This window comes from Ursus americanus, chromosome 21 (genome assembly GCF_024610735.1).
Source record: "Ursus americanus isolate L20-20 chromosome 21, mUrsAme1.1.p, whole genome shotgun sequence".
NCBI lineage: Eukaryota > Metazoa > Chordata > Mammalia > Carnivora > Ursidae > Ursus > Ursus americanus.
The window spans coordinates 2,442,294-2,469,027 of NC_142147.1; the positions used below are offsets into that span (position 1 = coordinate 2,442,294).

Genomic DNA, 26,734 nt, shown 5'->3' on the forward strand with positions numbered 1-26,734 from the left:
GTACCTTATCCACTTAGAGTCACGTTACAAAAATAGCTTTAAACCGTTTTGCTTGAAATATCGGACACATCCACTCACTGACAGGGAGGTTTTGTTTGGTTGTCTAGCTTGGCTTCGGGGCATAACTTTTCACGCTGATGGTGTACACACCCGTCACTTTGACACAAGCGGGGATGTCGGTATTTATTTTTGCCTCGAGAAAATGATGGGGGAGCAGGCAGATTAGAAAGAATTTCCAGAAAGGCCCGCACCACACTCTCGCCGCATCTCCGCAGGCACTGACATTTTCCCTGGGCCCTTGAATTCCTTGGTTTGAGGGAAGAGTCCCGTTTCCAGCCCTGAAGCATGAGACCTGGCTGGAATGTGGGCTTCTCCTGCCTCTGGCTGTCCCCACCACACCATCTGCTAGTGTCGTGCCCACGTCAGGCCAGCGATCCCACTGAGCGGCCATGGTGGAGATCGCCCGCCTTTCCCGCCCTCGCTCTCTGAAGGGAGAGTAAGGTCCTCACAGCAGCTGGGACACAGCAGAATACTTTCCCTGGGTGATCGCTTTCCAGGGACCACCATGGGTCCCATCTCTTCTGCGGCCACCTGCACCCAGGTGCCACCGTCTCCCACCTGGTGACTCAACTTCCTCCTGCCTGCTCTCCATCTCTGGGGCTTTACCTGTTCTGGACAGTCCGTACCTGTGGAGTCGTGCAGGACGTGATCTCCGGTGTCGGGCTCTGTCGCTCGCTCGGCGTGATGTTGTCCAGTGCATCCACGCTGTAGCATGATGAGAACCTCATTCCTTCCTGTGGCCACGTAAGATTCCATCCCACGGATGGACCATGTGTGCGTTTATCCTTTCATCCGCTGATGGACATTTGGGTGGTTTCCCCCTCTCTGGCTGTGTGAATAGTGCAGCTGTGAGCATGTGTGCGTGGGTCCGTGAACACCTGCTCTCAGTTCTCGTGGGTCCACTCCTGGGAGTGGGATTGCTGGGTCACGTGCTAATTCCATGTTTAAGGTTTTGAGGGACCATCAGGCTGTTTTCCATCGGCAGCCCCATGTTACATTCCCACTCTGTTGGTTTATATTTCCCTCCTGGCTTCTTCCAAACATGCCTGCTCCAGATATCACCCAACTGCTGACCCTGGGACTCTCTAGCTGTCTTCCCTGTGGTGGCTGCTTCACCCCCTGCTTTCCACCCCTCACTTTACTTCCTCACTGATGCTCAAACCATGAGTGGATCCAGAGGGGCAGGCTGCCTTGGCTGGTGCCAATGCCCCTGGCCGTTCTGAGCCTCGGTCCCCATCTGCAAGTGGGGATGATGACAGTGTTGCTCCCAACATGGAGTTGTTGTGGGGATTACATGAGCTATTATGTGGTAGGTGTTGTCACCCGTGACCGCTCATCAAGGTGCCATGACCATTAGCTGTTATTATTTAATGAAAATCCATGGTGGGCACAGAAGATGTGCCAGGTGTGGCCCCTGCCCCTGGGAGCCTTGTAATCTAGTTGGAGCAGAGAGAGCCAGCCACAAGGTTGAAGGGGCTTGGAAGGGATCCTGTTTTCACTACTGGTCCTGAAAATGGCACAACCAACAAGAAGACACAGGAGGTGGAAGGATGCTGGGTCTTATGTACAGATTAAAAGTGAGCCACTGCAGAAGGACTTACAGCTCACTGGTTTCTGACAATGGGGAGAACTGGCACTGAGGGAAGACTTGACCACGTGCGTGAAAATGTTTTCCTCCCAACAACCCTATAAAAAAAATAGCTGTTATTATCCTGTTTGGCTGATAGGTAAACTGAGGCTCCCAGAGGGAAAGGATGTAGACGAGTGGTGACCCCCGGAATCGAACCTGGGTTCCCCTGGCTCCACAAACTACTCTCTTCACGCCCTGAGTTCTTTCTTACCAGCTTTTCTTCCCCAGACAACCTTGCACCCCACCATGTTCCACGGGGACCCCTCTTCCAGCAGATGGCCACAGCCGTGAATCTCCTGGGTCCCCTCCGCGCACTTGGGCTGCCAGAAACACTTCAGCCCCCAGACAGTATTTGCTTTTGCCTCCTGCGAGTACTTCCATTTGCTTTGGATGGAAAAACAAGCCTTTCTGTTGTTGTGAACATTTCAAAGGGACCCGCCGGGCCACAAGATATCCGCTGGAGCCCCACACCAGGAACGGCACGTTGTTTCAGATGCATTGATTTTTATCAGCTTTTGACCCCCATTATTTATGAAAAATATCTGGCTCCCAAATATGCTTGCTTTGAAGGCACCAGTGATAAGGAACCAAACGTGTCCAGCCAGTGACTAGGATCTTGCCTGCCCACACCCGGTGCAACGAGGCTTCTCCCGGAACACGGACCTGTGTCGGGAATTTGGTGAAATCAGAGCCTCCCACATCCGCACAGCGTCTCTCCAGATGGAGCCGGGGTTTGGAGGCCACTTTGGAGTCTGCGATGCCCCTGGGTGCTTTCAGAAAGGGTCAAGGGTCAGTGTCCGGAAAGGCGTGCCATGAAATGGAAACGAGCTCGGTCCGGGTCCTTCTGAACCGGGAGTCTGTCTTCTGCTTCTGGGAAACTGTTAGTGAGAAAATGGCCAGACATCTGTGACCCAGGGGAAGGACAGCCTCCGGCACTCACAAGGGGAGCCATCGGGGGTCCGTGGAAGTGGAGGATGCCAGCCACTCCAGTGTCCTCGGGCAGGAGACCCTCCTTGTGCTTTGTACAGTGAGCCATGGGGACAGCAGCTCTGTCCACTTCATAACTTTGTTGGCAACTGAGGTCCTACATGTGGAAAGTACCACCAGTGCCAACATACGTGTACATGCTCACTAATGCTCAGACACATCAACTTCTGGAATGTTCTTGGGCAGCATGCCTGCCTCCCTGACCCCTTTCTGAAAGCGCCCAAGGATATCTGAAACACAGGACAACACCTCACCTCCAAGCTAGCGTAGGAGACCGTAATGAGAGCACAGCACCGGTTTCAAAGCAAAATCCACAAAAGATGAATAAAATGTGTGTCCACACAATGGAATGTGGTTCAACCATAAAAGGGAATGAAGTTCTGACACAGGCCACAGCATGAGTGAACCTTGAGGACATGACACCAAGTGGAGGAAGCCGGACCCCAAAGGCCACATATCCTATGATTCCTGGACAAGAAGTAGATTCATGGTTGCCGGGGCTGTGGGAGGTGGGGGCAGGGTGGGTGGTGGCCGAGGAGTGCTGGGTTTCTTCTGGAGGCAATGAAAACATCCTCAGATGGACTGTGGTGATGGTGGCACAAGTCGGCGAGGACAGTGCGCTAAACCCCTCCTGTCCTGCGCACGTTACATGGGCGAACCGTCTGGTGGGTGCGTGACCGCTCGATACAGCTGTTAAAGTCATGGGGGTTCCTGGGACTTGCTGAGAGCATGGTTGTCGGCAGCCCTCCCCGAACTCACGAGTCTCTGCCCCTGAGTGTGAATGTATGGTGCGGGACCCCGCCGGGCCTGCAGTCCCGGGGCATGCCCTTCGGGGGGGTGACCTGGCCGGTGGCTGCTCCTGTCAAGCTTTTCATCTTCAAAGGCCCTGTGGTGCGTGTGGAGCCGCAGTCATCCGTTTGCTGACTTGCCACTCCGGTGGCCGTGTGGCCATGTGGCCATGTGGCTGGAGAGCGGGGTGGGCCCAGCACAGAGCCTGCAGCCCCCTCCCTGCGTTTCGGCTGCTCTGAGAAACTCTCCCGTTTCCTGTCTTTGCTCCTAGACCCCGGCAGAAACCGCCCACTTCCTTACTCCCCTTGCTTGAAGCACAGCCTCTGATAAGCTGTGACCCAGAATGAATCAGTCTGCGATGACCATCGGACTCCCCGAAGTCCCGAAATTGTAACTCAGACTCCCTGCGCCCCCCAGCACGGGCCGCACTGAGCTTTCTCTGCCTTTCCCAGTGCATGTGGGGCGGGGGGTGCTTGGGCCGGCAGCTGCCACCTTCTTGTTTGCTCCTTCCCTGGAGAACCCGCGTGACCGCGGCCGGGAGCCAACCCCTTGCCTGTGCATTCTGATGCGGAGCTCAGAGCTCTGCGTGAGGGCAGTGGGGTAGACAGGCTGGCCCACTCCTGACCCCACTCGCCGGCTAGCGGCCTGGGCCGGCTTCCTCCCCGTTGGCGGCAGGGGCGAGCAGGAAGGGGTTGGTGAGGGCATGAGGACTAGTTCCCTAAAACGCTTCCGACAAGCCGCTCGAATTCTTGCACGTCTGTCGATAAACATCTTGTGTCCAGTTCTTTAAATCATGAAATAAACCGAGTATCTAGAAAATAATGCCAGATGAGTGCATACCTGTCATGAGGGCTGTTAAACTTTTTTTGAAGTACTCTTTTTATCGAAGCGTGAGATGCAGTCTGAAGGGTGCGCACATCCTAAGGGTACAGGCTGAGGAGTCGGGACACAGTGCGGACACTGTGTTGCCAGCGCCCAGCACCCGGGCAGAGGGACAGAACGGGACCCCTGGATCCTCCAGCCCCTCCCCGTCGCTGCCCCAAGACCACTTGCACACACCCCATCTCTGATGTGGACATGTTGTGCCTGCCTTGGACTCTATAGAATGTTCAGGAATGGAGTCAAAGACGGACCCTCGGTGCCCTGCTTCTTCTAGTCCCCGTCCCACGCAAGGCCCCACCTGCCGCCACCGCCACGGGGAGCCGTGCCTTGTGTCCTTGGTGTGTCCCTGGGTCTGCCACGTGGGCAGACCGTACTTGATTGTGTGGTCGCTGCTGTAGGGCCTGGGCTGCCTCTAGGTTTGGTCATGAGTGGTGCTGCTCTCAGGGTCCTCGGAGGGGTTCTCCGGTGAAACAGGCACCCGTTTTCAGTGGGCATCCGCCCCGAGCGGGATTGCTGGGTACAGGGTGCACACGCTGTGGTGCTTTAAGAGATCCTGCCCACAGCTCTCCAGGTGGTTGCGCCCGTGGCGCTCGCGTCTGCGCTGGGCTCAGAGACCTGGTGCTCCACGTCCTTGTAACGCCTGGCATGGTGACGTTCCCTGCGCCAACCTGCAGGATGTGAGGTGGTGCCGCAGGGTGCCCTGGCTGGCACCCCCCTGACGACAGGTGCTGGTGGACACCTCTGTGTGCCCACCACTGCTCGCGGCCACTCTCCGTGTCAGTTCTGTCTACATGAGAATGCTAGGGGACGGCGAGCACTCTCTCCTTTTCCCTCTTCCCTTCTTCCCTCTAGCCCGAGTTGGGGTGGTTCCTCCTGCACCTGCTTTTCTACTTGTCCTGTGAATGTTTTCACCTCGCCATCCTTGCAACCATGGCCACTCATCCCGTGCCCCTGGCTTCCTGTCCAGGCGGGTGTTTCCACCACCTCGACTGGACACCACACACCACACTCACACCACTTACACCGTACCACACGCCACACTCACATCACCCCTCATACCACACTCACACCACACTCACGCTGTATCTCACACCACACTCACACCACACTCACACCATACCTCACACCACACTCACTCCACATTCAGCACATATTCCACCACCCCTCATACCACACATCATACCACATTCACACCACACTTCATACCACACTCATACCATACCCAGTGCACACACCAGATATTACCTGCTGTGGTCTTCCAGCTGAAATTCACGTGTTGAAATTCTGATGCCCAAGATGATGGTATTAGGAACCGGGACCTTTGGGAGGTGACTAGGTCATAAGGGTAGGGTCCCGTAAGTGGAATTAGCGCCCTTTAAAGGACATCTCAGCAAGCTCCTTCACCCCTTCCTCCATGTGAGGACCCAGCAAGAAGTCTGAGACTGGAAAAGTATCCTCACCCCATCCTGCTGGCGCCCTGATCTCAGACCTCCAGCTTCCAGAAGTGTAAGGGATAAACATCTGTTGTTTCTAAGCCCTGGTCTGTGATATTTTGTCAGAGCTGCCCAAACCGATGAGGTCATTAGCCCATACTTACATTTACTTCCTTCAATCTTCACAGAACCCAATACTGAATTCATGTAAGAGGTGTGTCAAGTGCAGCTCAGAGAGGCCAAACGTCTGGCCTAAGTGCGCACAGCTAGCGAGTGTCAAGGAGAGTTCTGGCCAGGTCTGACCCTAAGCACGTGCTTTTGTCCCTAGGAGCAGAGATGTGCCAGCACAGTCATTTCCAGGAGTCCCAAGCTCCTCCCTCCAATCCTGGTGACACACACAGATCTGCTGAGACGAGACACAGCTGCTGACCTGGCCATTGTGCAGCCAACAAGGGGGGGGCTGGGGGGGCGGTGTCTTCGATACAAACCGGTCCCATTCCATGCCTCAGAAACATGCTGTAGCCCGCCACGGGAGACGGTGCGGAGCGCGCATTCCTAGCTGTTGTTGGCTGCTCCTCAGCCTCTGGCCCTCATGCGTTTATCTTTATGTAACACAGACTTTCTAAACACTTCAACATCGCTATGAAAATCCAGATCGTTTCTGGCAGTTAAAGACCTGACTCACCCATTGTTCCTGCTCATTGTCGTTTTAGGAAATTCCTCCAAATGGGGCTCCTGTGGGTTCAGGCAAGCGGGCCTTCCAGTGACCCCCACGCCATGTGTCAGGTCACCCCTCACCTGTTGGAGGGGCGTGCTTTCCAGTTTTATCAGGATAGGCTGCTTCTCACATCCTCGTCTTTCCTGGACTCTCCAGTTCTGGGATTCACCCATATTCTTTCCCAAAATTTTAAAACAGTTTCTCTCACTTTATTATTTTTGGATTAATGCAAATGAAGGCTGTCTTTGGCTCTCTAAAATGGATGAAAAGTTGCTAGGGTCACAAGCTTCAAGTTGGCTTTGATGGAGAAAAATCAATAGTAGACTGCAGCGTTTTTCAACCACACCCTTCTTCAGTCTGAGATGAGGAGGAGGAAAAGGAGGGGAGGAGGAAGAAGAGACGAGGAGGAGGAGGGGAGGAGGAGGAGGAAGGCGGGGAGATCTGGACATGCTCCCTTCATCACATCTGCATTGAGACGGCAGGATGGAGGGAAGGGGACGTGCAACGTGTTCTGGAGCTGGACATCACGTTCCCTTCCACCGCACCGGGCAGAATAGAGACGCAGAGTCCTATCTACTTGGGACCTTGCGTCTTTAGTAAGGGTGGATTCTGAGATGGTGAGTCCTTGGGCAGGACCATCCCACATCTAGTTACAATCAATATTCTCACCTAAGAAGCAGGCTGGGTAATGTAGTAGTTTCTGCCGCGACACCCATCACTCCGGTTTTAGTGTGGGTGCAGATGTCCTGTTGAGAGACTCAGAGAACCCAGCGTGCACAGTTATCCAGCCAGCATGCCGCCTGGATATATGTCCTCCTGGTTTCTCTGTACTGAGCGCTGTGGTCTGCCAGTGTCTCAGTCTGGACCCCGTGCAGACCGGCTTCAGGTGTGAGTGCAAGGGGTCCATTTGGGAAGTGACCTCAGGAGGCGGGGGGCAGGGGGCGGTGGTGGGGGTGAGGCAGACAGGGAAGAGAAGGAACCAGTTCAGGGTGACCAGTGTGGGCAACAGGGCTCCCTCCGTCTGCGGACTTGGGGGGACTGCGTGGATCACCCCCATAGGTTTTCACCGGGGCCCACTGCCTGCCTGCTCTCCTGTCACCGGTGGAGGGCCACTCGCAAGGACAGTGACGCCTGGCATTCCTGGCCGGCCGCGCTGCGAGCTGGCAGAGCCCTTGCTCATAGCAGAGAAAGTTCTGGATAACGGACTGTGGGTGCTTGCGGGTGAATCTGTGTTCCAGAGATGCCTGCCGAGGGGTGTAGGCGGGACACCGACAGCAGCACGCCAGCCATCGAGCTGGGAAGAAACGTCCCCACATCTTCATGAGGCCACTGCCCACCTCCCAGCGGTAGCTGCCGGCTCCACGGCTTTGTGACCGGGAAGATTCCACTGAAGCCCCGTGTTGCCGACAGTCCGAGACTCAGCTGAAGAGCACTGAGGGGTCTCGTTACAGTTTAGGGGAGGCCTCCTCTCTGAGGGGCTCGGGCGTTCCTTCGGGAAGGAGGGCTGTGCAGCGAGGCTGTTCTGCCATAACAAAGTTCACCAAAGCGGGGGTCATCACGGGGACGCACTCTCCCCCAGTCTGTGGCCGGAAGTCCAAGGTCGGGGTGCCGGCAAGGCTGGTCCCTCCTGGGGCCGTGGGGAAGACTGTGTCCCATGCTTCTCCCCCGGCTCTCGGTGGTGTGCTGGCATCTTCGACGCTCCTTGGCTGGTGGACACATCACCCCACGCCCGCCCTCCTCTTCACTGTTCTTCCTGTGTGCGTGCTTATGTCCACATTTCCCCTTTTTATAAGGACACAGTCATGTTAGATTGGAGGCCCATGCCAGTATGACTTCATCTTAACTAATTACATCTTCAAGGGTCCTACTTCCAAATAAGGTCACATTCTGCGGCCCTGGGAGTGAGGACGTCCACAGTTCAGCCCGTAACCGGGTGGAAGAAGGAGGCAAAGGGGGCTGCCACGTTACCTGTGGGACAGCCGGACTCAGGAGGGCTCAGCCCCACGGGCAGGGGAACGTGTGTGTGACCAGCCCACCTGCAAAGCAGGGGCACCCAAGAGACTTTCCCGTGAGACGCTTGGTGTTGGAACTAGTGCCTCCGTGCAGTGACCACGTGGAGGGAAGCTGGAGCTGTGCTGCTTGGACTCCTATTTGCTGCCCGCTCACCGCTGCCCATGGTTTTGCACACAGTAGGGCACACTTCTGGCTTCGCTGAGGCAGCCCCAGGGGCCGCACCTGAGCCGGGCAGCGAGGAGGTGGGGCGTGGGCCCCTGACGGTGCGTGAGTGCCCGTTTTCAGCCTCGGGGTGCTGGGGCCGCACGGGGGAGAGCAAACGCCTCACCCTCTCCACACAAGTTCAGCATCTGAACGCGCTCCAGGGAGTCGGCGTTCGGGCCGAGAGCTCATTGCTAGCCATCCTCCTCCCCCTGGAGAACAATCCATTTAAAACTTCTGAGCTGTCTAGACTTGTTATCTGGCCCCTAATTCCTGAGAGCCCCGAGCGGGCAGCAGCGGGACAGTCGAGATAGCAAGAGGGTGAAGTCATTGGCGTAAATCCTGAGGCAGGAAGTCGGTCCCAGGGACGATGGATGAGCGTGGGGCTGGTGCCCGCACAGGGGGCAAGATAACGCGTCTAGACTCCGCTGGCCATTTCCTCCTCTTCCTTTAGGTGGCCTATCGGCCACCCCCCTGCCTTCCTGCTCGCTCTTCCGGGCCTCGCAGGGGAGAGCCTCTCAGGAAGATCTCAGCCGTTTCCAGGGCGAGGCGCTGCCTCGGCCCCCGCCACGGCGGGGCGTGGGTGCTCTCTCTGAGCCACGGTGCTGGCGGGGCCCGAGGGCTTTCTGGAAAGGCCACACTGGCCTCTGTCACTTCGTCATTTCTGAGAGTTCAGTGGGTTAGGGGAAAGATGACGTTTTCCCTCGCCAGTCTCCAAAGGTCAGTGGAAGGTCACTGGTGGGACCGGGAGGACACAGCTGATGTCAAACAGACCCAGAGACTTCCACAAGCCGTGGGGAAAAGCCTGAGGCAAGTCTTATCTAAGAGAGCCCCTGGGAGCTGCAGAACGCTGAATAACCTCGTGTTTCCGGAAAGAGGAGCTAATTTCATTGGCCCACACGCTTGCCGGGTGATCCCGAATCCCACGGCTCGGGGTGGGAGGGAGGTCAAAAGGTCATTTGGTTCAATCCCCTGCCTCCAGGCAGCTCTCCCCCAGCAACGGCATCGTGTGTGTTCCCATGTGCGGGGACACAGGCGAGGAGGAGGAGAGGAAGCAGGCGGGAGCACCTGGAGGGAATGATGAAGTGGTAATCCCCAGCAGCTGCGCACACGCCGTGCGTCGGGCGCGCATGGTCGCGCTGTGGTGTGTGGCGGCCTCCGTGCAGAAGAGCAGCCACCACTGCGGCACCGGCCCCACACACGACAGCATCCGTGTCTTGTGCACTTGCCATGCGGTGGGGCGTCTGGACAGGTGCCGCTCAATCTCACTGACTCGTCCAAACAAGCCCGTGGGCTGGAGGGGCAGGTACTGTTAGCATCATCCCCAAACCGAGGCTCGGAGAGGGAAGGAATCTGCCCAGCGTCACCTCGCTCGGAGGAAGGGGGCCCAGGGTGCGGACCCAGGCGGGGCTGACTTCAGAGCTACGGGGCGGCTGGCCAGGGGCTCTGCCTCCCGCTGGGGGTGTGCCACCCTCGACGGCCTCCATGACTTCCTGGCTGCCGGTGGACAGGTGGCCGTGGTTGGAGGAGGCCCAGGTACACGGCTGATAAGCAGAGGGCCAGGCTGCCCCCCCACCCCCACCGTCCTCCCTCAAGCCCCTCCTGTTCCTCTGCGTGCAGTGCCCTCTGGCAGATCTGAATGCCCCATGGTCTACGCTCACTTCACTGAGGATGACCCGGCCCCCCCTGTGTTCCCATCCGAGATACGAGAGAAGCTATGCCGGTGTGAGAGGGGTCAGGTCACCAAGGGGAGTGCTTGGCAAGATGCAGAAGGACCTTGACAGCCACCCAGCCACCGACAGAGCCTCAGGCCAGAGCTGGACCCCAGAAAAGGCAGCGCAGAGATCGAGAGCAGGGGCAAGGAGGGGCGGGGCCACACATGACTGGGAGTCCCAGATGGCCGCGGCGCAGATGCCGCCTAATGTGGGAGCCCACGGAAAAGTGACATTTGCCCTTAAGGCCCCGTCAGTAGGGGGCATCCCAGGAAATAGTATGCAGCCATGAAGAAGGAGGAAGGGCTCTTTACGTGACAACGTGGAAGGAGCCCCAAAACAGATGAATGAAAACCCCCGAGGCTCAAAGCGGTATGTAGGTATGTATAACGTGTTCCTTTCGTGTGGGCAGGGTCCGCCCTGCAGTGGCTTCCCTGTTTGAACTTACACGTGTAGTCTGTGCTCACGGGCGTTACAGAAGCCTATGTGCTCTCCAGATTTCGCACCCCGGACAGGTGCCTGTGGGAAAGGGTGACGGGGCGACGCCGTTCTGTGCCTGGAATTTTAGTCATACGAATAGATGGTCTTCCATCCGTCCTGTTCTCTATTTGGGTGTTCTCGTGAATAATAAACGACCCCCTTTGTGCCAGGGACCTCCACTCCCAGGTGTCCTGGAGGCGAGCAGAGGGCATGGCTGTGGCAGCAAGAGATGCTTGGCGTCCCCCCCAGTCAGCCCCCTCTGTGGCACCCGCACCCGGTGGCCTTGCTCAGCGTGGTGCCGGGACACACGCCCCCGGATGCTTTCTGCAGCACCGCGGTTCTGGAACATGTGCCCGGGCCCCAACTGTCCGCAGTCCCAGCAGTGCCCGAACAGCTTCCTGCGAGGTTAGCAAAAGAGTTCTTTCAAGAAGGTTAGACACCTTCCCAAGGCAGGAGGCCGGAATCCTGGGAGGCTGACGCCCAAGGATTTATTGGCCTCCCCAGTGCTTGGACTTTTTGACTGGCCCGTTGAGAGCGGCAGGGGTCAGGGGTTATCTCCGGGTGGGCAGTTGGGGGCTGCTGCGGCCCCTCCCTCCCTGCGGCATCTGCTAGAACCATTAAGGGGTCCCCCCTTCTCAGCAGCAGTGGGTGTCCAGCTCGGGTTACTGACCTCCGAGCTGCCCATATACCACGCAGACCCCGGGCAGGGCCGAAAGGGGGGTTCACGATTCCAGCCAAGCGGGGCAGTGGCAGGAGGGATGGACAGGAAGAGCAACAAAGGAGGACAGTCCCCCGTCGGAGAAGATCTGAGGCCACTTGCATGTGACGTGCTGTGGGGACCATGGGAGGGTGGGAGGGGGACGTTTGTTCTCGCCGCTGAGGGTCCAGAGGCCGTGGTAACAAATGGCAGCCTGTGAGCCTTGTGGGAGGCCCCGGGGTCAAAATGGAAAGAGCCACAGGGAGGGACTGAAGGATTTTGAATTGCTAAATTCAGGCCCCCAGAAGGCAGTGCTTCGAGGCCTGGACGTTCCTCATGGTGGGACTTTGGATGAGTGCGGCCCTGCTCTGGGTCTCAGTTTACACATCTGTAAAATGGGACGGATCATTCCTCTCTCCTGAGAGTGTACGGCTGAAGGGACAGGCAGAGCCAGTGCACGGCCATAAGAGCAGCCCTCCCGAGGCCACGCGGCCAATACCCACAAGAGTGCCATTTTACAAGATATTGAAGCCAAGAGAATCAGAAACCCGCCCAGCGTCTCAGAGCTTGTGAGAGGCAGGCCGGGATTTGAACCCAAGCCCATGCTGGGGTCTTCATCCACTGGCCCTACTGGCTTTCCCCTTGTTACCTCCCCCCCAGCCCCCGGGCGGTGATCTTCCTTGGCCACCGGGCCCTGCGCAGCTTGGGCTCCCGTGTGTGCAGGTGAGCTGTGATTTAAGGCCCGCGTTGTTTCCCAGACTCCGTTTAACCTGGAGGATGCCCTTTCTCAAGGCCCAGTGAGGGAGGAATCCGTCCCCTGTGCGTCTCCAGAGAGATTTATGCAGTTTGGCGGGCTGGCCGCGCATTATTACATTTCCTTCTCCGTCATTAATCTTGTGACGGCACTCGCTCCTGACAGCCGGGAGCTGCGGCCTGCAAACCAGAAATCTCGCCACAGATTAGGGCGTGGGCGAAAAGGGGACGCTTATCTTGGAGAGGCCTCAGAGCTGCCTTGAGGACAGGGCGGTGGGCTGCCCCCCGCCCCCAGGGAGGAAGCCCACTCCTGTCTGCAGACTCAGGTGCTGACGGAACCGCTCGGCACCGTGGAGAAGCAAGGGCTGAATTAGCTGGGACGTTTGGTGCAGCTGGCTTCATGCAGGGCACAGACAGCAAGAGTCACTTTCTTCGTGTTGGTTTGGGTTCCGTCTGCGGAGGATTTACAGTGAGCCGGTTGCGTGCCAAGTACTTTTCTTTCATTACCTTGTATTTATGTGTCTCGGTGTCCTTCAAGGGACGTCCAGCTCATCACCCCTTTCTACACGAGGAAAAGGTGGTCCAGGAGGCTGGAGGGATAAGGCCCCGCGTCAGCAAGCAGCACAGTTAGGGCGCTAAACATAGGCCAGCTCCAGGCCAGCACGGCGCTGGTCCGCATCCAGCCCGCCGGCGATGGGCTGTGGGATTCCGTTCTTCAGTCATTCTTTCTGTAGCATCCGTACCGAGGGACGGTTCACATGCCACGCAGTTCACCCATTTAAAATGTCCAATCCAGTGGTTTTTAGAATATTCATCCCAATAAATTCCAGAATGCTTTGTCACCCCTGGGAAGACCCCTTATACCCTTTAGCTGCTACCCCCAAAGCGCCCATTCCCAACGCCCCAAGCACGTTCTGCTCTGCTTCCGGTCTCTGGCGTACCTTCCGTTAATGGCCCCCTGTGATTCCTTGTCCTGATCCAGAGCCCTCACGGCCTCCAAGGTGCCTCAGTGCACTCCTTGTCTCAGCCCGGGGGCCGTGCTTACTGCTGTTCTGGTTGGAACTGCTGGGGGGTATGGGGGGCACTTTGGACCTTGGGATTACCAACGGGTCTGTAGCCCTCAGGGAGCTTACGGCCCAGTGTGTGTGGGGGGGGATGCAGAATGCGGGCAGATCGCACTGGGGACCCTGGTGGGGCAGCAGGCAGGGGGGAAAGGGAGCCCCGGCTGTACGGCGTGCACTGAGTCAGAACAGCAGGCGTAAGTTGGAGGAATTGGGGTCCAAGTGAGGACGAGGGGCAGGGGCTTCAGGAGGGGAAACTAGTCTGCCAAGAAGAGGAGGTAGGAGAACACGGTCCTTTTTGGAACATTGAGGAACTCAACGTGAAGCCCACGAGGACCTGTGGGGTGAGGGCAGAGCAGGCACGAGGACACTGGAGCTTAGTGGGGGAGGCTGGTTGGGTGCCCCACCCTGGCTGTGCACAGTCCCCTTGAAGCCAGACACACCCCCGTGTTCCTCTGTTCCCAGCTCCCAGACAGGTGACCCAGGGGAACCGCAAAGGGAGAGGCTGGCCTGGCTACAGAGCATGACAGCGCCTGGGCCGCAAGCCTCTCCAGCATCTTGTCTGAGCAGAGCGGGGAGATCCTGACGGGCTTGGCCGCCAGTGTGAGGCCCACAGTCTTGTGCTTCCTACTGGCTGGCTGTGCATGGGGCAGAGGGGTGTTGGCGCCCTGGTTTTCACATCTTGTCTTTGAGCGTCGAGAGCGCCGAGGGCCAAGGGGCAGAGCAGCCCTGGAGATGGGGTGTATCTGTTGGTGGCGAGGGTGGACGGGGTCCGCCGGGGCTGGTTGAGGAGACCTATGCGCACCCCCCCAGGAGACCCCATCAGCTGCACCCATGGCGTTCTGGGCCCTGGAGGCTTTGGGTCACCACCGTGAGACAGTCACTGCTCAGAAAGCACTGGCTTTTACCCCCCAGCTCAGGGAGGGGCTCAGGGTGGTTGTGTAAATAAGTCACGTTCACTCCCTCACATTCCAAAACGTCTGCTTGAGTGGGAGGCAAAGTGGGAGGTACAGCTCCCGCGTGGAAGTCACACAAAACCGTCCCTCCGCCGGCCGAGGCCCCTCGCCCGCGTGTGGAGGCCGGGGCTCCACGTCACCCTCACGTCACCCGCCGCCTCCACGAGACCCCAGCCTTCTGTCTCGTGCTTTATTTGGAAGCGTGTAGAGTGGACGCCTCACAAGGGTCTTGCCGGCAAGATGGCACCATGGTGTGACACGGGACAGGGAGCTCTTCCAGGTGGACTGATGACCCCGAGCTGCCCGCTCTGGGCAGATGGATTCTAGAAAGGAGCGCTTCCTCGGGGGGCCGGTGCAGCCCGCGTGGGCAGGACAGGGACCCGCCCTCCTTAGCCCTCTGTTTACCTGGCGGTCGAGCCCAGGAGCCTCACCAAAACAGGACACCCGCCAGCGTTTATTAAGCTCCTCTGGTTTACCCGCTGTGAGGGCCAAGATCCGGGGTCGGAGCCTGGTTGCATTCCAGCGAGGATCCGGGAGAGGTTACAAATGCCCCATATATCCTCTTGCAGGCTGGATTTCCTGCCTGGCGCTGGAGAGCCGCAGACAGGGTAGGAGTGGCGTGTAAGGTTTCCTCTGTCCTCCCCCCCCCCCCCCGCCCCCCAGCTCCCAAACCATCCATCAGTCCACGGCTCACCTGTGAAACCCAAGGCTGGGAACCACAGTGCTATTCCGTTACAGAATCAGGATTTATCGGAACATGACAGGCCTGTGAGGCTTTTATGACGTGCATGGCGCCAATCCCTTCTGTTAACTTGCTTGTCCCTGGTGGGCCAGGGGCCTTTGATGACCGCCAACACCACTCCATCTGCTCCTGGGCTTGTGGCGTTCTGACAGTGAGGACAAAACGTCCAGCTTTGTCCAGGCCCCGTGGGCTGGATTATCACTTCAGCACGTGAGAGCTGGGCCTGCATTCCCCTGGAGCGAGCCCCCCGGGCTCCGCAGCCCCCTTCCCAGCGCGGCCTGGTGTGAATGACGTTCAGATCACGCTCTGACAGTCCCATGAATTATCTGTTCTCAGGCCTGCCTCCCCATCTCTTTCATCTCTGTAGCAGAAGCCACGTCGGGGTGTAAAGAGGGGGTTTCCTTCTCGTGAAATAATCCATTGACATCTCTACAAAGGCCCCCATGACACCCAAATTGCCTGTGTCTCATGGAAGAAAGACACGACTGGGGACCATTTGGGACCTCTTAAAAAAGGAGGTCGGTGCCTCCTGGAGGCTGCCGGGCAGTGCCGCTCGGGCGGGCGGGGAGGGACTCTGGGCCGTGGCCGGCAGCCTGGCCCAAGCTTCTTAATGATCTAGTTAAAAAGGGAAGCCATATTCACGTGGGGTGGAACCCATCAGGAAGCTGGACGCTCTCAGATGTGCTGTGACTTCGGCCCCGTCCAGCACATCCCACTGGGCTCTGCGCTGGCCAGAGAGCTCTGGGTGGCTTTCATGGGGGCTCTGTGACGGCTCCGGGTCTCTGTCTGCTCGATGAGCTCCACATTCCCGGCAGGACCTGACTCTGGGGTTGGGAAGCCGAGAGATGTTTGCCATTCAGAACAGGAGCTGGAAAGGGGCTTCTCACGAGTGGGTACAGAGGGCGGCTCCCCTCCTCCCCATTGAGAAGGGTTCTGGCCGGAGGCTGCCACCTGCCTCTTCCCACTGTGACCAGAATAGGGGGAGGAGGTCATAGTGACGGCAGCTTATGTTCTCTGTGCCTGGGCCAGGGCTGGGGGTTTCCGGAAGCCTGTGAAGAAGGCACTTCGTGGTTTTAGTCTTGCGGGTGGGACAGTCAAGCCACTGATTTGCCAGCATCATGCAGATGGTCCAGTAAGGGCTGGGGTGGGAACCCAACAGAGGCCAAACTCAGGTTCCCAAGTGGGAGAGTCGGGCTTGCTCTTAACCGGATCCCACTGCAGTGCCCTGGCCTCATTCATGGTGTCTACACAGGGGGGTGACGACATCCGCCTCGCCGAGGTTAGGTCTCACAGGAGAATGGATGTGCGTGGTATGCAGTAGGCACTCAGTAGTGTTCACGGACTGCGGTGTGTTGTGTGCCCTGGCGTCAAGGAAGCTGGGCCTGCCCCATGTTGTGCAGTGCGCAGTTGCGTGGTCTCAGCCAGGTTGCATATCCGCTGTGAGCCTCAGGTTTCATGTCTGTGAAGTGGGGACGTGCTGGTAGCATCTGTGTCGCAGGGCAGCCTGGGGGGGGGGGTCACGAGAGCCGGCAATGTGCTCAGCGAGGCGTGCAGTAAGCGCTCCATAGACGTTCACCAGAGGACAGCCAGGCCACTGTCACTATGGCTCTCCTCGGCCGCAACCCCTGGAAAATGACTCCCGGGTCCGAAAGCGCTGAGGCCCAGCGGCAGGTGCAGGCCTTCCCTGGACGTGGCTGCCTCCCACCCTGGGATTTGCGGGTGCTCCCGTGTCCCTGCCACGGCCGCCTTACACCACGGCTGCAGCACGCGGCCAGCTGGGCAGATGGCAGTTTTTCGGCCTTGGATGGGCTGAGTATTTTTATTTGCAAATGAGAAATAAGAAACACTGGCGCAGGCCAGACCAGCATAATTGCATCCTCAGTGCCCCCTCCGGACTCCCCACCGGGAGACCAGCAGGACGTGGATTCCTACAGACGTTCAAATAACTGAACTGACCGTGACCTGAGCTAAAATTGAGAGAGGGTGGAGTGGGATGGCTACCGGAGAGGCGCTGGACTCCGTGTTTGTGGAGCGCTACTTACCATCCCCCCGCACGGGGAGGGGGTGGGGCTGACTCACCCACACCGCCCCATCCCCCAGGACAGGAACAGCGCGCAGGGAAACCCACCTGCATTGAGCTCCGCCTGTATACTCTATGCATGTCACAGGAGAGACGTTATTTATAGTGTGACTGTGGGAGGGCAAGATGGTGCGGCCACTTGGGAAGACAGTTTAGTGGCTTCTTACAAAGCTGAACGTACTCACCATACGATCTGACAGTCGTGCTCCTTGGAATTTACCCAAAGGAGTTGAAAACTCATGTCCACACAGAAATTTGCACACAGATGTTTACAGCAGCTTTGTTTATAATTGCCAAAACTTGGAAGCAACCAAGACGTCCTTCAGTGGGTGAGTGGAAAAAGAAACCAGCACGCCCAGACAGCACAATGTCGTTCAGAGGAGAAGAGCTATCCCGCCGGGAGAAGACACGGAGGAGGCTTACGCACGTATCGCTGAGCGACAGAGTTGGGTCTGAGAGGCCGCCTAGGTCATGATGCCAACTCTGTGACGTTCTGGAGAAGGCAGAAGCACGGAGGGTGTCTAGGGCGGTGAGACCATTCTGTGGCTACACGGCATTACACACTTGTCTTGCCCGGAAGGTGTCCACCGCCAAGAGTGAAGCCCGAGGGGAACTAGGACTTCGAGTGATGATAATGTATCAGCGTGGGTTCATCAGCTGTGACAAATGCAGCTGTCGGTCACAGAGACTGTGCATAAGGGACAGAGAGGGACAGGCGGGGACTCAGAACTTGTTGGGATTTTCTGTAAGCCTACAGCTGTTCTAAAAATAAATGCTATTGGTTTTATAAGAAGAAGAGGAAGGGGAAAGAAGAAGAAAGAAGAAGAAGAAGAAAGTGCCAGTGTGGACTCTGGAGCCAGACTGCCCAGGTTCGAGCCACGCCTCAGCAGGCACCATGTGTCAGCTTGCTGCTCTGCAATGACATGCTCTCTGTGCCGCGGGGACAGTGTGCTGCACGAATGGGATGGCAGTCCGTGATCAGGTGACTTTTAGCAAGGGGACGGTTCTAGATTGTCTGTGCAGCCCTGGCTCGTTCAGCCGGAAGCCCCGAGAGCAGAGCTGAGGCTTCCCCGGAGAGGAAGTCCCGCATGTGCACGGCGGCTCCAGCCCGCGCCCGAGAGGTCCGGCCCTGCCATCACTAGCCAACCCTTGAAATTGATCTCTTACTATCCCTGTCCTGCTGATTCTGTTTCTCTGGCGGGACCCTGACCGGCCAGCCATCAGCTGCATTCCCACCGCCTCCACTGGCAGGCAATTCCGATGGCAATGGAGGCTGCGAGGGTTGAGATGACCCTATATTCAGTTCAAATCATGCTTTCTGCAAAAGAGGAAACTGAGGCTCACTAAATGGTCATGACCCCCCCTCTGGAGTCTGGGGGTCAGCAAGGTCAGGGACGGGTCCAGGTCCTTGCAGCTCCCATGCAGCCAGGCCAGCAGACGGAGGTTTGAGGAGCCCAAGGAAGGGCTAGCCGTGGCAGTCGGAACCTGACCACTTCCTGCCCTGACCTTGGATGGGATCCCAGTGTCCGCCTCCCACAGCAGATGCCCCTCGTCCTCCCAGGGGACAACTGAGGGCTTCCAATGGGTTTTTATTAGAAACAATTGGAGGATCCAGCTGCTCCTCAGATGTTTCGAGTTGCACATTTTTTGCATTCCTCCCTGACCTGGCACTGCTGGGACGCTGCCATTAAAAAAAAATAATAATAATTCTGGTATTCGAAATTTAAAAAAATCACAGCCTTCCCTTCCTTGACTCATTTCCTGTGGTGTTTCCCTGGCCTAATCGAAACCTAACAGGCTGCGTGGCACAGGGCACCAGGGCAGAGCTGAGCGTGGAGGACGGAGCTGTAGTCCGCAGGGCGGGGGGAAGAAGTGCGGGAGAGGGGGCTTCCCCTGCTGAGACCAGGAGCAAAGGGAAGGGCCAGAAGGAGGACATCCTGCTGTGTAGCACGCAGCCCGGCCCTTTGAATCTGGAGAAAGAGTGAGCTACTGGTGCTGGGGAGGTGGGCCCACTTATGGTGCTCCTCCAGTCCTCCTCTCTGGCTTTGCTAGGACACCAGAGCTCCTGGGAGTGATGTCCTCACAAGCGCTCCTACCAGGCACCGAGGAGCAAAGAGTTTCACCCCACACCGCTGGATAGGAATAAGCAAACCATTAGCAACAATAAGAATCTCAGCAAAGCCCACCACCGGGAATTCCGGAGGATGGTAGACAGTCGCGGGGTGCCCACACCCACACGCGGGAGAGCCATTAAGTTGCCCACCACCTTCGTCAGCGGCGTCCTGCAGCAACGATGGTAACCCTGGCTAACTTGTTGTCAGCATTTACCGTGGAGCAGGCACTTTATAGGCATTTCCACACTTTATCCTCAAAAGAATGCGATCGGCTGGATAGGGCAGACAGTGGGATCACTGCTGTCACTTACTGGAGGAAGCGTTTGGAGAAGTGGGGCATCTGTTGAAGGAACATCACACAGCCATGAAGGAAACCACATGACCAGGCCAGGGCTTTGAGCCAATAGGCTCTGCTCATTTCAGGTGACACTGGCAGAAGGAGGGACGGTTTCACAGAGAGGTCACGGGGAATGCTCGACAAATGTTGACAAATAGGCATTAAAGAGCCATTAAAGAGAAAGAGGACACTGGCTCTAAACCGTGGGGCTCAGGGACTGTGCGTAGCACGATTATTTATACTTTGGAAAATGGCGTCGCTCTGTCTTCTGAGGCTAAAGGCCCACCTATCCATGACCCACCCTATATGCCCAAGAAAAATGAATCTATGCTTCCATCAGAGAATATGAAGGACAAGAATGGTTCTGAACAATAACACCAAACCGGAAATACCGAATGTGCGCCAGTTACAGATCGGATAAATGAGGTGAAGTGTGCACCTGCCACAGACCGTATTCGCAGCAATATGAGAGAACAGAACACCACTGCTCGCAGCGTGAACGAGTCTCACAAGCTGATGAGGAGTGAAGGGAACAGATCGCAAGAGCACGCACTGTGGGATTCCCTCCATACGGAGTTCACAGATAGGCAACACCAGCCTGTGGTGAGGGGTCAGGGCAGGGGCTACCTGTGGGAAATGTTGACTGGAGGAGGCACAGAGAGCCTTCGGGGGCTGGAAATACTCCATACTTAGGCTGTGCACTTACTGGTTGCACACATCCCTGTGTGGTCATAACGTCCATTAAAATGGAGAGAAAAGCACAGGCCCCGCCCTCCACTGACCTACAGCCTTTATGGGGTGCCTGGCACACTCTAGGGAGTTCAGAGAAGGGGTATATCAGTAGAGACTGGGGTGGGGCAGGAAGGTGATGTGGGATCGTAAGTTAGACGACCTTAGTGTCTCCTCGAGGCCCGTGTTGGTTCATGAGGACATCCCTACCTTCACGTATCATTTCCAAGGTCCACTTCATTGTGTGTGCATGTGCGTAAATCCCTGCCCTCCCATATATGAGTGTGTGTCTGATTTGAGGTTTTGTGTACTTGCACCAAATACAGAAAGTTTAAACGGACAGTATCATCGACATTGTTAACATCCTAGTCTGAGTACATGAGGTGATTGTCCAAGGGTTCTTGTTTTCCCTAAACTTGTAATCCTCTGGTAGGTGCATATTGAGATAAAGGGTGGAAGAAAGGAATGTCCACCTGCTATGGGTGGGAGCTGGTGCTTGTGGACTCGGGATGCTGTCACGCGGACACTCACACCACAGTTGTCACACGAGTGTGCAGCAAGAGCCGTCAGAAGGGGACTGGGCTACTGCCCCCCAGAAGTCCCTCCCCCCAGCTCGGTGTCTCGGGAGCCCTTTGTAAAATAACAAAACCAAATACCACTGCTGAGAAGGGTGTGTTGTGTATTGACTGCTTGACAGTCTTGGAATGGTCAGTCCTTAAATGTGTAGAACAAGTCAGATAAGAAATGAAATGCTCTCAAGCATGGGGGTATTCAAGAGAAGAATGCCTTTATTCTCTCTCTTGCTGGATTAAGGTTCTGAGCATATCTAAACGTAAGACTGATTCTTGAGTGAAGGTGGTCATTATTGGAGAGTCCACACCAAACTCATGTCATCCCATTTGGGCTGAAAAAAAGTGGCCCCACCCTGGTTAATGGAGTCACTGCATAGAACCTACATAGAGAACTGATTTTCAAAAAACCCAATCAAACCAAAGCTAACCAAGTCAACCAACAGCTCTTGAGAACCTGCAGTGTCCCATTTTCTGTGTTTAACACCGCGGGTCAGGAAGGAAAATGACCCTGTCCATGACCTCCTGGCACTCACGGCTTTCTATCTCAGCCATACAGTCCTTCTTCCCAGAGAGGAGTGGTGGCTAATCCACAGTGCGGTTAGGAAATGTGGTTATTCTTCTGAGTCAGAGCTATGGATGTCAATCCCTCTGTACTATATACACACAGAAGAACCAGCTAAGGGAGTTCCTGATTGTCCGAAGGCAGCAAGTCCACACACACAAACTTCTGGGTGGATATTATGTTAGTGAATGGATATCTTTGAAAAGGCTGGAATTCATATACATAATTCAGGCAATGTTTTAGAGACAAAGTTGGTTACTTATTCCTTTGTGCCCCGGGTGTGCTTTGGTCTACTGAATTATGGTAATTACATTACAGAATTGCATTACATTTATTAATATTCATGACTCTATTCAACTGAATGGTGAAGCCCTTGGAAGTGATAACTATGGTTTAATCAGCTCTGGATCCCCACTGCCTGGTACCTAGTAGACGCTTAATAAATATTTGTTGGAAGAGTTAATGAATGGACGTGTGAGTATGAGTGACCGAATGTGCTTTGGGAAAATGAGCAATTTTAAGATTTATTTTCTCATTTGGAAAACAAGGCTGATGTTGGTGCTACTTCATTGCGAGGGTTGGGTAGGGTACTCAAGTAGAGCGCTGAGCACTTGTGTGCTGACACACATAGGAAGTGCTCCTTGTGGGGTTGGGTGATGCTGGTGATGGTGGTGGTAATGATGGTGGTGGTGGTGGTGGTGGTGGTGGTGAGAATGATGAGGATGACGGTGGTGATGATGAGGGTGGTGGTGATGATGGAATGGTGAGGGTGATGGCGATGTTGGTGATTGTGGCAGTGACAATACTGGAAGAGGAGAATAGAAAGGAAAATGAAGAAAATAATTTACTTTGCTAATCGTCGCTAAAAAAATCAGTGTTAATGTTGGAATTCCATGGTCAGCCCTAACTTTAGAGCAGTTTCTCTGGAAGCAGAAGACAAATGAGGGCTCTGCCTTGGAACTCCATGTGAACTCACCCTAGTGGGTTGGGGTCAAACTCTGGGCAGTGGATTGGCTCATTAAACAAATGACCTAATTTAGTACTTAAGACACCCAAAATTTACTATACTAATTTGTCAAGTCAGCCAGAACAACCAAACCACAAATAGTTGGCCTAGTAGGTTTTAATGGAATTATAGACAAAATTCAGATTAACCACTCAGTAAAAGGTTCAATTAAAGTAGAGCTGACAATTTAGTCTCTGGAACACTGAGGGGACTTTTATGGGCTGGTATAAATCTTCTGGCTAATTCTTTCATCTTGTCCTTTCCATTTTTAGCACCTCTCAAGGAGAATGGTTTATAGAACTGGGGAGTAGGAAGCAGGAAGTAGGAAACAGGAAGTAGAAGGGTTCTATTTTGGATATGGCGACTGATAAGCTTGTGCAGGCCCAGTTTCCTTGGGGAGCAGCTGTGGAAAGGGGTCTTCCCATTGGCTGGCTAGCAGCGGGGACCGAATGAGTGAAGTGCTCTCGTCAGGGATCCAGCATCTGACGTTAGCCCCAGAAATACAAATATATTGACTGAAGTATGGCTACCCCAGGATGTGTTCTTGTAAATCTAAATCTCTGGTCACACCTCCCTTAATAACTGAGGTAATATTTGGCATTTTTCTGCAGAGCAGCTGGAAAGAGAAGCCCTTGCCGGTGTCAGTGTTTCGAGGCAGTAGAAGCAGTTATGGACCGCGGTGTGGGGCTCTCCTCCCTCAGATCACCTGGACAGCTGTCTGCTTACACGGTGAGAATTGCACAGCTTCCCGTTTCAAGATCCATCTGGTTCTCACATCAGGCTAAGCCACGGTCTTCGGAGAGAGCCAGAGCACGCCCAGGAGATGCGAAAATGTAGGAACGAGCGTGTTTATATTGTATTTGCATTAATGCTTCCTAGAGTTTATTTTCAAAGTGAAGAAAGAACAATGCATGGTAGGCTATTAAACCCAAACATAATCAGTTTAAAGTTGGGGGCGTGCTCCTAAGAATATTTTTCTCCTGTTCTGAAGGGTCCACTTGAGCAGGGAGTGGGGGTGGGGGGCGGGCTGCGGCGAGCTCTCCTCGGGCCTGAGCCTGCCCCTGGGCCACTGCTGTTTGTCATATGGAGTGGATTAGCCTCTCTCACACTGTCAACTTGGGTGTTCTGCGCACAGCCTGTTTTTGCTGGGGTCTTGGTTTTGCTTTTTATAACGGCAGGAAGTGCCCCTCTCGGACCACATGTGAAATCGTGTGGGAACGGTGGGGAGGGGTGAGTGGGGTGTGGACATGAGAAAGCCTCCCCTCAGATGGACGGGTGTGGGGGGAGGCGGGGAGGGAGAGATGCGTGCTGGCCAATTTAACTTTACGGGCCCGGTTGGCAGGAGGACGGGGAGGCGGAGGCTTTCTTGATGGAACCCGCCTGTCCCTAATAGATCTGCCCCTCGTATTTACAATGCTGCGTAGAATCATGGCGGGGCCATTAAAGCACGACGGACTGCAGCTGCTGCTTAATTTGTTCTAAATTTCCTGCTGGCCTCGCCAGACGTGTACAGGAAATGGGCGGTAAATGTTTAATAGGTCATACCTAACCAGACAATTAACAGGTGCTGTCATTTAGAAAATCCCAAACGGTGTGTGTGCCTGTCCAGAACGGGATCAAGCGTGCTGTTTTGTTTTGTTTTTTCCTTTTGAATAAAGGCAGGTATAATGTGATGGGATGGGACCCAACAGGGGACTTCATTGAATAAAAGTCTGAGTGGGGGTGCCCTCCCCGATCTCACCTGCGGCCAGCCCTGCCCTTCCATATCCTAGCACGCTGCCCGAGCCGGGGACCTACACAGGGAGTGGATGAGGGTGCTGGGAGCCTCTGGGTTCATGGAGGAGGGGCTTCCTCACCTGTAGCTCCTTCTCCGCCTGTTCCCTCAGCGGGGTGGGGTGGGGCGGACAGCGAGCACGGAGGGCAGTAAAGGCCCTTCTGTGGCCTGGGAGCTCTCGGATAGGACCAGAGTCCAGTCGGGTTTGGAGTGGAGGGAAGTGTGTGTGGGCGTGCACATGTGTGTACCTGAGCGGAGTGGAGGAGCCGTGCCACAGCCAGGCCAGCTTTATCCTGGCCGTGAGTCCCTGCGGCCGTCTCCCCCCAAATCCCCAGGCCCCTCAGTTCTGCCACAGCACCTTACCAGATCCACCCCCTAGCCCTAGGATGGAGGTGTAGTACCACTTCTGCTTTTATAAAGGGGAAACTGAGGCACCCACGGGCTCAGAACGGCTGGTGGCCGAGCTGGGAATTGAACCCAGAAATCTTGACTTTAAGCCCTGCAACCACCAAAGGACACATCAGAGGAGAAAGCACCGCGACTCCATGCCCAGGAGCCAACCTGTTAAGATGTTGAGACCATTTCCTTGAGCTTTCCTCTATGGAATATATATATTTACTTATTTATTTTTATTTTTTTATTTTTTACAGAATCAGTATTGTGTTCTCTATGTCGTTTTGCAACCTTGTCCTTATAATTACTCTTCTACGGTGATTACTTGCCGTTGTTCGCAGGCCGAAGTGTGGTTTCTAACGGTAGCGTCTATGTCAGCTAATAGGTAATGCGTTAAATGACCCAGTCAGTCCCTTTTCTTGACATTTAGGCTACTTCTAATTTTTCTTGTTCATAAAGCATGCATATCCTTGTTTCTATCTCTGATTATTTTAATGCTTGTACAGTGGGAGCGAAGCAAGCTCGTACAAACATGGTCCTCAAGTCAGTGGGGAGGATGGGGTACAGAGACGGTGGGAGCAGGGGAAGCGGACTTCCGCTCGTGGCCTCGGTGGGCTCCGGCAGAGAAGGCGTAGGGCAAGGTGGGGTCATCGTAACTGAGTGTGGTTGGATTCCAACCCGGGCAGTTGTACTGACTGATAAGCCAACAGCAGATTGTGAGTGTTCCCAGGAACGTAGACCGAGTGAAGCGGGGAGCGGTGGGGGCCGAGCACGACGCCGGGAGAGAGTCGCCGGTGGACGAGCCCATGGGAGGTGCGCTCGCTCAGCCCGCTCCTCGATCTGGTTCCCTCCTTCCGGGACTGTACTTTGTCACCGGGAGAAAGAGGAGTCCGTGGGGTCCAGTCTCTGCCAAGGGTCAGTCACCCAGTGCCTGGCAGGGTCTCAGGGCTCATGGGTCAGAACCTACATTTACTGGAGCTGAGGGAGTCATGTGCACGCGTAAAACTCAAGTCGCCCAGAGACCTTAGGTCACTCACATTGACCCCTCTCCCATCTCCCACAAACGGTACCGGGGAAGTGTAGACAGCAATTCAAGCCAGTGGGCGCTGTGCCCAGGCTGGGTCAGCCTTGAGGGCAGGGAGCTTCCCCTGGGTGGCCCGCTGCCTCGTCTCTGCTGCTGGCTCCGTACAAAGCCCTCCACAGACACGTGTGCAGACAAACCCAGCCTTAAGCACAGAAAGAGCCCACAGAGAACTTAGGCTCAAGATGTCTTTCCACCTCGCCTCAGCTGTCCTGGAAACTCTAGGCGCTCAACAAAGGTTTCCAACAGAGAGAACAGTCCTGTGGGAGGTTCTTGGATGACGTGGCCGTCCCCGACACGTCCACTCCACGTTTGTGTTTATTGCGATCTTGGTCAATGAGAGGTATAGGATTCAGGGCTGGCAGGGCGGTGACGTGGCTGCTCTGGGACTGCGCTTTCCTGGGACGTGGGCTTCCGGGGGTGGGGCGAGGAAGGTCTCCAGCAAGCTGGATGTTGGGCACACTGGCCGGAAGACATCTTCTTACAGAGGAAGTTACTAAAGCTTGAAGACGCCAGTGGCCCCCCGAGTTGGCGCAGCCGGTCAGAGGCTGAAGTGATGTGGCCCCCAGGTCTTTGGAGCGCATGCACCGTGCCTCAACAGCCGCGGGCAGACTTCGGGATGACAGTCGTTGCCCTGGTTACCGGGTGGTCCATAGCTCCCATCCTCCTGATACTACCTGCATGAAGTTCAAGTCTACTGGGGTTCAAAAGATGGTTTAAAAACAACATCTGAAAAGTCTTCCAATAGTTGATGACTGATGGGCTGGACTTGCTGTCCAGTAAATTGTCTACTCCAGGCTGCAGTTACATGGGCGACCCTCAGGTGTCCTTATCAGCCCTTGATGCACGTGTAAACCAACCCTCATTAATGACAGGATGGAAGCAGGGACACTGTGCAGGCCTCCGCCTGCTGTCCTCCTCACACTTTGAAGTCCAGCTGCTAATAGCACCGCCGACCACAGACATAAAAAC

At 55.7% G+C, this 26,734-nt stretch overlaps 1 protein-coding gene across 2 annotated transcripts in view; it reads left to right on the top strand.

The window, feature by feature from the left end:
* The window catches only part of C21H16orf95 (chromosome 21 C16orf95 homolog), a 520,833-nt gene that overhangs the window by 293,597 nt on the left and 200,502 nt on the right, over positions 1-26,734 (top strand). For both annotated transcript variants that reach the window (XR_015727990.1, XR_015727991.1), the window contains exon 11: positions 23,126-23,243. The gene's annotated coding sequence lies outside the window, so the exon portion shown is untranslated. The remainder of the gene's footprint in view (positions 1-23,125; positions 23,244-26,734) is intronic.